The sequence below is a fragment of the Pteropus alecto genome, unplaced genomic scaffold, assembly GCF_000325575.1.
Source record: "Pteropus alecto unplaced genomic scaffold, ASM32557v1 scaffold20, whole genome shotgun sequence".
Classification (NCBI taxonomy): Eukaryota; Metazoa; Chordata; class Mammalia; order Chiroptera; family Pteropodidae; genus Pteropus; species Pteropus alecto.
The window spans coordinates 37,434,352-37,447,242 of NW_006436298.1; the positions used below are offsets into that span (position 1 = coordinate 37,434,352).

General features: G+C 41.8%; 1 protein-coding gene and 1 pseudogene across 1 annotated transcript in view; one reads left to right on the plus strand and one right to left on the minus strand.

Moving 5' to 3' along the window:
- MCC (mutated in colorectal cancers) overlaps positions 1 to 12,891 on the minus strand; it is a 379,504-nt gene that overhangs the window by 108,476 nt on the left and 258,137 nt on the right. The window lies entirely within an intron of this gene.
- LOC112480680 lies at positions 12,272 to 12,390 on the plus strand (annotated as a pseudogene).

Genomic DNA, 12,891 nt, shown 5'->3' on the forward strand with positions numbered 1-12,891 from the left:
AAGTTTGCCTATAAGTCACAGACCTGTTGCTTTGATTCAGGCTGAGAGGCCTCTCCGTTACCAGGAGATGACTGAACACAAGATGAGTTAAAGTTCCCACCACAGGGAGTGCAGGACACTCCCTGTAAATTTCAGTTCAGCAGCCCTCCTTGTCCCACCTTGTCACTAGCTCAGTAATCAAAAGCTGATTTGACCTCCCTTCTTTTTGAGTTTCGCCCTCGTTATGGCAGAGCTGGTGGTATCTCTGCCAATTCGAAAGCTACTGAGTGTGTGAGTAATGCTACAAGTCAAGTGATGAAACTGTGTAGTGTCAAACCAAGCATTAAAAAAAAATAAGAAGTATAGAGGTCTTTCTGAGTAATTTTTTAAAAGGAGCGACAGTAGGTTTAAATCCTAGAAAGACAAATTTATCAAAACAACCAAAATTGTCAAATACCTATAATAGAAGCATTATATTGATTCTACTTTTTTTGATCTCTTTACTTACATTCTGGTTTCTGAAATGGCCTCTAACTTGAGTCAGAGCTTCAGACTTATGAACTATGAAGTACCATTAAGAGAAGATGTTTCAGTAATCAAACAAAGAAAATATATGATGTTTGGTGTCTGTGCTAGTCTTTTCCCTGACACATTTTTTCTCTTCATGCTCAGGAAGAAGCCCCTGATTTTTAGCTGGTTATAGAGGGGCTCAGCTAAAATATCCCAGTTCCTGGCCTCCCTTGAAGTTGGAATTAGGTGCAACCGTGAGAAAGTTCTGGCCAACAAGATGTAAGCAAAACTATGATGTGCGAGTTCTGGGAAAACCTTTTTGAGAGAGGTCTCGCCCTTTTTCTCGTCCTCCATTTTTGCTGGATAGAGCTTCACAAAGATGAGGTCAACACTCCAGGGAGCCGAAAGGTGCCTGATTCCCCAACAACTCCGTAAAGCCACCCTACCATCTCTGGACAACCTGACTCCAGACTTCTGTAACAGAACAGCAAGAAACAGACCTCTGTTGTGTAGACCACTATTACATTGAGGTATTCTGGCAAATGAAGTTGATCTAATCCTAATTCATAAAGAATCAAATAAACTTGGGTTCAAATCTCATTTTGCCACTTATTGGTGGATTGTCTTTGGATAGTTTATTTAATCGCTTTGTATTAGGGCTGTCATAAAGACAAAATGAGACAGCATCCATAAAGTAAAAAGCACGGTGTCTGGAACCAGGTAAGCATTCAACGAATATACATTTCCTCTTTCTCAGCCAAGTTTTAAGTCAAGAAATCTCAAGTCAACAACCTTCTCAGACCAAGCCCCATCAGAGGCAGTGAGAGGGATATTCAGATGAATAAGTAAAACAGTCCTGTCTTCGAGCAGCTTACTTCCTGGAAGGTATCAGCACAGTACTGAGAGACTATAGCTGCTTTGCTGGATTCCGTTGAAGTCCTAACGCTTATCTTAAGGAGATGACTGGCAAGGATCTTAATGCTCTGTGAAATTTTAACCCAAGGCCTAAGCAAGGTTGGGATGAGATGTTGACACTTCCTATATAAATTTGGATCTAGTGTGTGAAGGATATAAACCCATACATACCTCATATTTCTGGAGATAAAAGGTACTAATTCCCTAGACTGTTTTGAGTTCTCCTTCACATTCATTTTACAGTGTGTATCCAAATGAAACTTAACCACCTGGAAATTTGGCTGCAAGACAACTGTCAAAATGGTTATTTTTGGATGAAACATTACTTGACTAATATTTCATTGTTCAACTGGCTATAAGAACAGGCTTGCTTAGCCTCTGACAGATAGTTTCCAGCCACGCAGGGCCTGGATGAGAAGTTAGCAGTGCCTTTGTGACAGCCTCTCCCATTGGTTCCTCCTGGGCTAAATAGGTAGATGTTCTTCTCATTACACATTAGTCATGGGACAGACAGCTTCACATTTTTTAAGATGCCCTTTAAAGCCAAAAGCCCAATGACTCGGATGAACCCGGGAGCATTGCTATGTGTTTACAGTGATAGGTGCTTCTCCATTGCTGCTGGCAATAAAAGACAATCCACACATGCCTTCATAGTCCTGTTTAGCCAACACTCCCCCGCGCATCATCCATTGGATCTTTATCATCATACCACAGCTCTCTGGCCTGAAGGGAAGCTATGATTCCCAGTTCACTGAGGGACAAGCCCTTTCCTCAAAGACCAGGACTGGTGAGGGGAATCCAGAACCTGAATCTAGGCTATCCAACTCCGAGTCTACCTCATCTTTCTGAGACTCTCTGGTCAGCCCTTTAACAGCACTGCCTTCAAAGGGACCAATGGCTTCCACAGCCATACCTGTGGCTGACACAGAGGCCTGAGCTCATCCCCAGATTCTCCATCCTGACAGGTACCACGAGGCACCAATGGTATGGTGGCTGAGCCGTCCTTCCCCGTTTTATTGGCAGGTAAGTTCGTCCCAGGCAAACTCTGTTTGTTCTCTTTGTTTCTCTTTTACTTGATCTGGCTACCTGGGGTGCTCCTGTAAGTCCTGCCATTTATTGCCAGGGTACGTCTGTTTCCTTCCTACTAAGTGATGATGGGAATTACGATTCTGTCCTTCTAACGAAGCCACTTGCCCTTCAGAAGAAAGGGATACACAGTTTTTGCTTAGGTTTGAGTGATAACAATGGGTAGTGCCAACTTCTTTCACCTAGAGAACTGTACTCTTCAATAAAGGGGAAGAAACAAATGCAGCTAAACTTCACCCAACACATATTCTTGGCAGGTTCTGCCCTACGTGTTTTCCATTCTACTCAATTCAATCAGCTGAAGAGTCCTACAGAAGAAAGGCATTGTTAAAACCTCAATGCCTATCTTTGAGAATATTTTGAGAATTCTAGTCAACTCAATAGTAATAATAAAAGTCATCATATTAATAGTTAGCATTTGCTGAATTTTTAGTGGGTACCAGGTGCTTGGGCTGAGCATATTTCACATAGACTCTCACCTAATCCTCACCACAATGCTGTGATATAGGTATTATTACCTCCTTCTGATAAATGAGGAAACCAAGGCACATAGGAGGGATAAGAAATCAGCCTAAGGACAGAAAATTAATAAATAGAAGAGATATCAATGCATAGATACCCCGTGCTTTAATTCTCTCTGCTATGTGCTCACTGTCACTACCAACTCAACATGCTACTGCTCTCCCTTGCTTGCGGGATGCTTGTGTGAGCATGTGCATGTATGGGGGTGGGAGGTAAGATGTGTGCATTGGCAGGGGCAAGAACAGGGGAAAAAGCAGGGAGCTGAGGGAGGTGGCAGGGCAAGCCTTGTGGTAGCAGTGATGAAGCTTGGAGCTGGCAGTCAGCTCAAGTGAATCTGGGGAACTCTAACTTCCTGTGCTTTTTTATCCCTTTGAGAAGGGTCTGTACCAGATGCCCACCCCCTACACAGATTAGGCACTTGGGGCTCTGCATATTTTTTTTGCCCACTGGTCCCAGAAAGGATCTGCTGAAGCTCACCACATAAGGACTTCACTGTACAAAACTGATCAGCAAAGATCTTTCTCTTGAACTTGAAAGAACACTCAGAATCTTACCACTGGTGAGAAAATTTGAGAATGTCTAGTCCAGTTCCCTCACTGTAAAGACACAAAACAGACCCAGAGGAACAAAGCTCATCAAAAAAAAATTTCTACTCTCCCATCTGGCAATCCAGGAGCTCCTGGGTAGAGAATAAATGTGTATGTCCCAGCCCTGTCCTTGGAAATAGCAGGAGACATCTGTATGCGAGAAAACAGCCTCATTCGGCTTCCTCTCCAAGACTCCCCACAGCCCGGGGGCTCTAATTCAGATATATAAAGAACAAAATCCCTGGCAAAAGGGTAGCAGTCCCTGCCAGATGGACACAATCAGGCCTGTTCAGTGGCTTCCAGGACTGGAACATTCCTATTTACTGCTAGAATTCCAGCTAGGGGCACCTGCTGTGTAGTATTTCAAGAAAGGCTGCTCATGGCCCTGAAACTTAAAACTCATTTAATATCATCTACAAGATTGCTTACTGCATGCAAATCACTTTTTGCTGCCCTTGATCAACTCCGAAAGCAGCAGCTTTTTGTGTTTTATTTTCCTGACAATTTCATTGAGAGGTCAGTGGGCCCTGATTTACTTTTTAAACCTCCACTGAAATTTGTTGAAAACAGCATTCTAAGGCTCCTTTAACATGGCAGCACTAGAATAACATCGGCACAAGAAAAACTGATCCCATCCAAGGGTGCCTGACATTGGTGATGGTGCTGACTGACAGAGTAGCCACACCATCAGCCCTAGGACCCACCTGAAGGAACTCTTTCCTTGCTTCAGATAAATGGCTAGGAGACGATTCTCAAAGATGGGAGATGACCAAGACTGACCACTGAGGGATCTGAAGATGACCCTCAATCCTACCCCATCCGTGGACATATGCTTCTTTGAAAATAAGTCACATCATAATTTTTAGTAAAAATGATATTAGCTATCACGTGGGTCTTACTATGTGCTAGCTGCTATATTAAGCATGTAACATGCACCTTCTCCATTATTCTTCACATAGCCTTATGATCTGGATACTGTAAAGCCCAAATAAAAGAGGTTGGAATTGAGGCTTAGAGTTCAGTAACTTGTCAAGCTAGTAAGTGGCAGAGCTAGAATGAAAGCCCAGGTCTGCCTAACCCCAGTGCCACTTCATAACCACCATGCTTCACGCTTTGCAACGGAATACATAGCACTTCTGAGATCCTTACAGATATCCATGAAGCTGTTGAGAAGATAAGGTCTCAGAGGGTTCTTTTTATGGGAAGGGAAAGCAGAATTGCAAAATTAGCATGGCAAAAATGTATTAATTATTTAAAACTTCCAATATTTTGAGAAATAGACCATTCAGCGACATCAGACCCAGGAAGGAATGACAGAAAAAGTTATCTCCAGCTATTTTCACATCCTAAGAGGGAAAGTTAAAGAGGAAAGTATTGTTGTGTAGGTGAAAAAGCCCTGAATTATGCTAATTAACAGTACATGGAAGTCACTAACTGATCTTCAAAAATAAAAAATCTAAACACATATATTTTAAATTTTACTATACAAATATTATAAGACAATAGTTGCTAGTAAAAATAAATCACTTACTATTTTCCACTAATAAATAATTTCTTACTTTTTGTAGTGTTATCTTGTTTTCAAGGGAAACAGGAATTACATGTGTATGCAAGAATCTTTGGAAAGAAACAGATAAAGATAGTGCAATAAACTGGCAGCATCTACTTAAATTTCAAGGTGGGTTGCATCCTAATGACATATCATGAAGGAGATGAAGATGTAACAATTAAATCCTGCTAATCAGAGGACATGAATATTTCAGCGTGCACTAAGTACTGATGTGATCCCTGAGGCAGAAACTCCCACAGAGAATTATATGAACAGGAGTAAAAGAGTTCCCTGACAAGGCCTGCATTGTTCATAAATTTTTATATTGATCCAATTCAGCACGTATTGAATTCTCTATTCTAGAGAAACCAAGTACCTTTAATGATGAAACAGTCAATAAACTCTGCAGATGAGAAAAGCTGTGTATTTTACAGCAAGCGTAGAAGGACCCTATTTTTTTTTTTTCTGGATTGAAGACAATGTTTTTGCTTTGGGAAAATGACTGAAGATTTAGATTCGTATGTGTGTGTACATATACATATACACACATGCATGCATTTACATGTATTAACACACATATACATACAAACTTTATAAACATATAAAACTCAAGGCACATACTTTCAGACTTTTCATTAAAGTGCAGGAGACAGCCAAGTTGTCGACTATTGAGATACTCGATACAATCATTTTTAAACGTGTCCCCGATTTTTAAAAGATACTTTAACATGCACTATTTCATTTAAAGAAAATCACTTAAAAATGCTTGATGCCATAAACAAGCTCCCGTTCCAATGAAGGCACAGGCAGGCCCTGGCTTCTCCTTCCTTACCACATGGTTCCTGACCGATGGGCCCTTCTACCACTCATTGGTACATCTAATCCAAAGTGCCAGGCAAGGGTAGAAGAGACAAATTTCAAATCTGCTCAGTGTTCTCTCCCATCAGGGGCCCTGCTGACTGCTTCAGAGAACAGTGTGTTTAAATAGAGGAAAAAGTCTGAATCTTCTCTCCTTTCCAAATCACCTAACCCAGTCAATACTATTCCCAACTAGGATCATCTTGTTTCCAGAAAAGGAAGAAAATGGAAGAGGGAATAGAGGCAGAGAAAATGATGAAGGAAAATTCTTTAAAGACAGGCTTTACCACTATTAGAAAACAAAACACAAACCCAGATCTGAGTACCAGCTCAGCCTAGGTTAAATTGTTAAAATTTTCTCAGCCTCGCTTTACTCACCTTGTAAAATGGGAACGATACTCAACCACAGAGTTGTGAAGATTAAATGAACAAAGTGCAGGTAAATCATTTAACCACAATGGCACCTGGCAGAATGTTAGCAGCAATGACCATTATCATCTTAATTATAATGATCATCACGCTATGCTTTTTGTGCTTGCTAAAAAGTGTCAAGATAGAATTGGGCCTTGAAAGAATGATGGGTTACTATCCTATCTCCGTGTTTACACAAACCCCAATTAAGCAACCAGAATGACTCATCACGTTGAGGCATAGATCCTATTAATCGTAGTAATCTACACTTTGCCTTTCAACATGTGCAATTGAATTGGCTGCTTCCTGAACCCTGGCTGGGCCTGCAAGTAAGCAGGCAAACAAATTAATTCTAAACGGCCTAGAAACTGAAGTAGCCTCACACCCACTCCGTACCCATCACCTCCTGGCTCCTCATATCACAAGATAAGAGAGGTTCAAGAACCAAGTGGGAAATAGACAGTGACCCCAAAATGAGTTTCCATAAAAATATGTCTGAATAGTAAAGCTTACTGTAAGCAAGGAGATGCACATTTGTGATAATAAAAAATGAAAAAGATGAGTTGAATAAATTGCATAATATGCATAATACACTATACTGTAAACAAAGTAGGCAACTATATATAACAATGAACATGGTAATCATTATTTCCCATATGTATACTCACTCCTTCAATTCATTCAGGTTGCTTTCCATCTGTTCTCATGAACCACCTGGAACAAGTTTTCCTTCTCTACCCCCCTCTTCTCTATCCTTTTACTCCTCTTTATTTTTCATAACACTTATTACTACCTGACAATATATCATACAGGTTTTTGGTTGATTCATTCCTGTATGGGACGAATTCCAAGGCAGCCGTGTCAAGAAACTGGGGAAATAGCCAACAAACAAGATGAACTGTGCCTGGCACATGGTAGAACTTCAGACAATATTTGTGGAATGGATAAATTTAGAAAATTAGAAGATTCAGATAAAGGAACTTATTTTCCTTACCCCACCATCTAGAGATCACACCGCTAGCAAATATCTGTCAGACATTTTTCTAATGTAAATATACTTAAAATAGCTTATGTGAAACAACATGTTTAATGCAGTTTTCTATACTCCAAACTCTCCAAATAATTCACGGTATCATTAGCATCCCCTCTAACCCATCAAATCTCTAGAACAATTCTCCATTCTCCAATGGCCCTTTGAGGATGTCGATGTCCCTTTTGATAAGTGCTACCTAGGACCAAGCACAACATTCTGGATGAATTCCAGCCAGCACACTTCCTATGTGCCGGGGACCATGCCAAATGCCTTATGTGGGTTTTCACTGAATTCTCACCAAACAACATAGGCAATATTATTAACTTACTTCGCAGAAAATGAAACTGACGCAAAGTCAGTTTTTCTAGTACTTCAAGCCAGAAACTCCCAAGCTGACCTATCCCATTCACCATCACCGCATCTCATTTACCGTGGGTATCCAAGGGTCGCACATTTGCAGATCATATGATCTGGTGCGGGCCAAGGGAGAGAATCTGAGGAGTTAAGATCGCAGACTTGGACGCCGCCCAGCACCAGATGGTTTACAGCGGCACTGCTCAAACCGGAAAAGCCACTGGTATCAGAAGGGAGTTTCAGCGCGATTCCTGGTACTTGCTTGGACAGTGCCCGGCCGGCACTGGAGGGAAGCAGCTGCGGTGCAGGTGAAGGGCAAGATGGACTCTGTGGCCAGATAAACCCAGAAAGATCCCGTTCCTGCAAGCAAGCCATTCAGTCTCCAAAGCGGTGTGCCCCCACCCCATCTGCCAGCACCAGCCTGGCCAGCGCCTGGTGAACATTTCATAATCTCTTGTCAAATCACAGAGATGTCAGAACTGCAGATGAAAGCTGTAATACAAGCAAGTGAGCCACAGACTAGAATGAAACACTGTGGTTTGAGTCCAGCTTGACAGCATTCCGGCTCCTTTCCTGTGAAGAGCCTCTTCTCTCTGTTTCCTCCCACTTTGCCTCTAGAAACCACAATACAATAGTAACCCAGAGAGATACTTAACAGCTCAGCATTATTTTAACAAACAAAGCCTCCCTTTTTTCCCCTCTACCTTTAAGGAACACATTTTATCACATATGCCTGGACAATTTTCTTTCTTATAAAGTGATTTATTCCCCTTTCCAGCCTCCTCCATTTCACAGGCTAACTCTGAAATTAATGAAGTACAGTGGGGGTCATGGCAGAACTCACTGACCAAAGATGGGGGAGCTAAGGACACGTGAGGTTTCCATCAGTGTGCTGTCATGGGCCTTCTCCAACACCCTTGGAAGAGAAGCAGCAGAAAGGATAAAGAGAAAGCCACACCGGTGGGCTGGTGAAAGAAATGTGTTTAATCATTTGTTTCTGACTTTCTTTAAATGGAAGGCACTCCCATGGGGAGGGCATAGTTTTCTAGCCTGTAATGTGTGGTTCCAGAGCTAGCTCCGTGTTGAATGTCGGTACCTGAGACAGTTTGGTTGCTTAGGCGGGTGGGGAGCTTTGGGGGGTAATCACAAATAGCATTATGGTGTTTTTTTCCTCATACATTTTGGATCTGGCACTGCTTTCTTCCTATGATATAGGTTCATTTGCAAACTAAATTCCTTCTGTGCTTAAAGGGGAGGAACTGCGTATCTTCTCAAGCCCACAAAGTCAGCCCTCGGCATTAGTTCAAAACATACAACAGCAGAAGAGGATACATCTAGTCCTTGAGTTCCTTGCAGTGCCTACCCTCTCCCCAACACTCCTTTCCTTTACCTCCTTGTAGACACAGCACTAGAATGCAAACAAAAAGATTCCCTAAAGCTGCCTTATTTTGTTTCCTGAAAGCAGAAAGTCAAGAGGCCGAAAAAGCATTAAAGATTCCTGGGCTGTCTAAGAATGAAACATTTCAAACGTTCATTAAGATATCAAGGGAGAGCCTAAATCTGGCAGTGACTAGAAATACTGCAGTTTCAACAACACAAAAATAAAAATTTACCCAAACTATTTATTATAGCTAAGAAAGCTAAGCTTCAACGCTAAAGAAGTTGATACTGTCAATCATTAGGCACAAGAGTAAATACAGGGGTGGAAAAAATGGTAAGCAGGCTTTTTTGCCTGATAGTCAGATGCAGTCTCCTCAGATGCCTGGGTGGTTTGCCCTGTAAGGCCAAAGTTATGGAATGCTAATTATGAAACAATGCCGATGATAGTATAGTTTAAATGCAAGCACCATCTGGAGATGGATAAACAGGATTATAAGATCCAAAGACTCTGTGAGATAGCCTTTCCATCAATTTCAATCCAGGGCATCGTTTATCAAAAATATTGAGCTTAGTTCTCAGATTTCAGAAAATATCACGAATGTGAAATGGATTATTTAGCTCTGAGAGGAGAAGGATGAAGGCAAATTAGCACGAGCTGACAGGCATATGATGTGCTCTTACACTGAGGGTAGTCACCAGTGTACACAGCCCGGGATAGTGGGTTTACATTTCAGCACGAGGATTCAGGTTTGCTCTCAAAGTCTCCTCTGACAGAGCAGCTTGTTAGGTCTTAGAATTCCACTGGCTGTGGAATTCCTCTCCCAGAAAACCTTTCAAAACCTTTCAAGACTGTCTCATCTCTTCAGGATAATGTGGGTGCAGTCCTGCCTGGAATTTTGGTCTGTGGCCTCTCGAAACTCATTCCAGTCTGATGATTCTCTCATTTGACACCAACAGATGAGCTGGAGCGAAAAAGGTGTGTCAACACCCAGAGCGATTATAGAGGGCGTTTTCTTTTTACCGGGCAAAGAAAAACAGAGGTTATGTCAAAGGGAGCACAGTGCACTTCAAAGTAAGCTTTTGCCTGTTTGTTTTCTGGGTTTTCTAAAAATCCTGGCAATAGCTGTTCCTAACAGAGTAACATTTACAAGGTTGCAGGATTTGCGCACTTCATTCCCTGCCACCCTGTGGCCTGAGAGCCACGGCCCTTACGGGCCTGTGGGGCCAAGGGCCAACCAGAAAATGACTGCAATAGAACTGGACCTTTATTTAATGTGATTGCTACATAAATAAACTGCTCTCCCTCCCCTCAAAATAACAGGCTAGAGTGAGAAAGGTAAAGAGAACCACCACTTCAAGTTTGCAGTGGATCAGATCTACACTCTCTTTAGACCTTTAAAACAATCTTTCCTGGGGCTGAGAAACCTGATCTACAACTATCGACTTCCCCTTTCGATTGACAACTTAAAAGAAACCAAAATTATTCAAAAATTGCCAACTGTCTCAAGATTTTAAAAATTAAAAATTTATCCCATCTCATTCCAGATATTAGATTCTTTTGGGAAATAGATCTATGTTCATGAAGAAAAAGTGAGAACATAGCACATTTTCTGGGGAAACACAGACAGAGAGTATCCTTGTAAAGCGACAAAGTAATGCTGATTTTTTGAAAGTTATTTCACATACCTCGTGCAATATTAAACCATGGGCATGTCACAACAAGCCTACTGGAGCTTATACACTATTCATCTTGCATCAACATGGCAATGAGAAAGCTTTAAGGAATTTATAGCTTAAATGTGGAGTGTTAAAATGTGCTCTTTTTTTTCCCTAATAAATTCCAGATGTTAAGAGTATTTTCATATCTATTTAGACTAGTGCTTTGCATGATCTGTTCTTGGAAACCAGAAAAAATATACTTGCATTTCTTTTTTCCCCACTGCATTTTATGGATGAAATGTAATTATTCACATACTAAAAAACTAAAAAAAAAAAAAATTAGCTCTGCCCAATAAGTTCAATGATTTCCACAGAGGTACGTTAATAGATTATACAGAATGATAAATCTATGCTATGAAAGATGATACTATAAAGCAGACGTTGCCTACGGTGAGTTCAAATTCCAGAATATACCACATGCACAAAACCCTTGCAGTTTATGGAATTCTGAATCTCCAAGTTTGAATAATGGGTGCAGGCCACTGCCACTCATGCTTTTGTGCTGTCTCTGGTTTTTTATTAAGCCCTCCTAGTGAGTAGGGATGGGGAGAAGGAGGTGAATACACTAGAGGTGGGGAGGGAAGAGCAGGGCAGGGGCAAAAGACCTGGTAAGGCAAATACCATGCATAGCATCTTGCCCCTTACAGTCTGTAAAGCCGAGACCCCCTGAATCTGGGCTGGACCAGTAGCAAGAGGTTAGGCATACTATCCCCCCATAATATCCACTAGTGCTCTTGCAGTCATCTAGTATAAGGGTCCCCAACCCCTGGGCCACAGACCTGTGGCCTGTTAGGAATCGGGCTGCACAGCAGGAGGTGAGCAGCAGGCAAGGGAGCAAAGTTTCATCTGTATTTGCAGCCACTCCCTAGCACTAGCATCACTGCCTCAGCTCCACCTCTGATCATCAGGCATTAGATTCTCATAGGAGCACTGGTCCCTGGTGCCAAAAAGGTTGGGGACTGTTGATCTAGTAGAAGTAATCAGTCCATGTAAAGATTGTACCGGCTAAGCAGACAGAGCTTTAAGATATGTCGCCTGTGTCACCCCTCCCCAGAGCATCCTGAGTTCCTCTTGTATAGAAATTTTGGACCAGCCACTGTCCCAGATCCTGACCTCTGCCCTGGGGAGAGGGGAAAAGGAGACACTGATTTGCATCACTCTTGCTGTTTTGTGATTAAGAAGAAAAGACAGAAAGAGAAAAGTGGAAGGAATTAAATCAAAGGGTAGGAGGAAAGGGCCATAGATTGGATATGCCACACACATAAAGGCAGCCATTACTTCTGAAGGAAGCCAAGAAACCCAGGAGAAAGAAAAATAAAGAGAGCATAATGAAAGGAATTAGCATTGTAGGTTAAAAAAATAAAAATAGTCTACGGCCATGCCACCCTAAATAAGCCCGATCCCGTCTGATCTTGGAAGGTAAGCAGGGTCAGGCCTGGTTAGTACTTGGATGGGAGACCACCTAGGAAGACCAGGTGCTGTAGGCGTAAAAAATAAAAAATAAGGAATTGTAAGCTGACAAGGTCCTTGCAAATCTGTGAGGTCAACCAAGGGTTGCCTTGCCTAAATAAATAAATAAATAAAAATAAAAAATAAAATAAAAATATGGGCCCTCTGAAAAACTACTCCTCGTAGGACCATTCTTGCACCTAAATGTGTCGAAGCCTTCATTTTCCATCTTCTATAATGGCATCCCCACACCCTGCCAACCAAGCACACTCAGAGCATTCACGCTTAGATAATGCTCTGTGGACTGAGAAACAGCTTGAGGTTGTTCTGGAAAAAAAATTTCTCATCAGACCCAGTCAAACTGCTCAAGTGCAGAGCAAAGGGGTTAATGCTCAAGTTCAGAAACTCGGTGCAGGTCACATTCTGGCCATGGGGAGATACAAGGGTGGGTTTCTTAAAATGCATCGACTTGCCCCCTTTCCCGTGACAGGTCACCTTTTGAACTGCTGTGGGATGACCTGGAAGAAAAATAGAAAGCT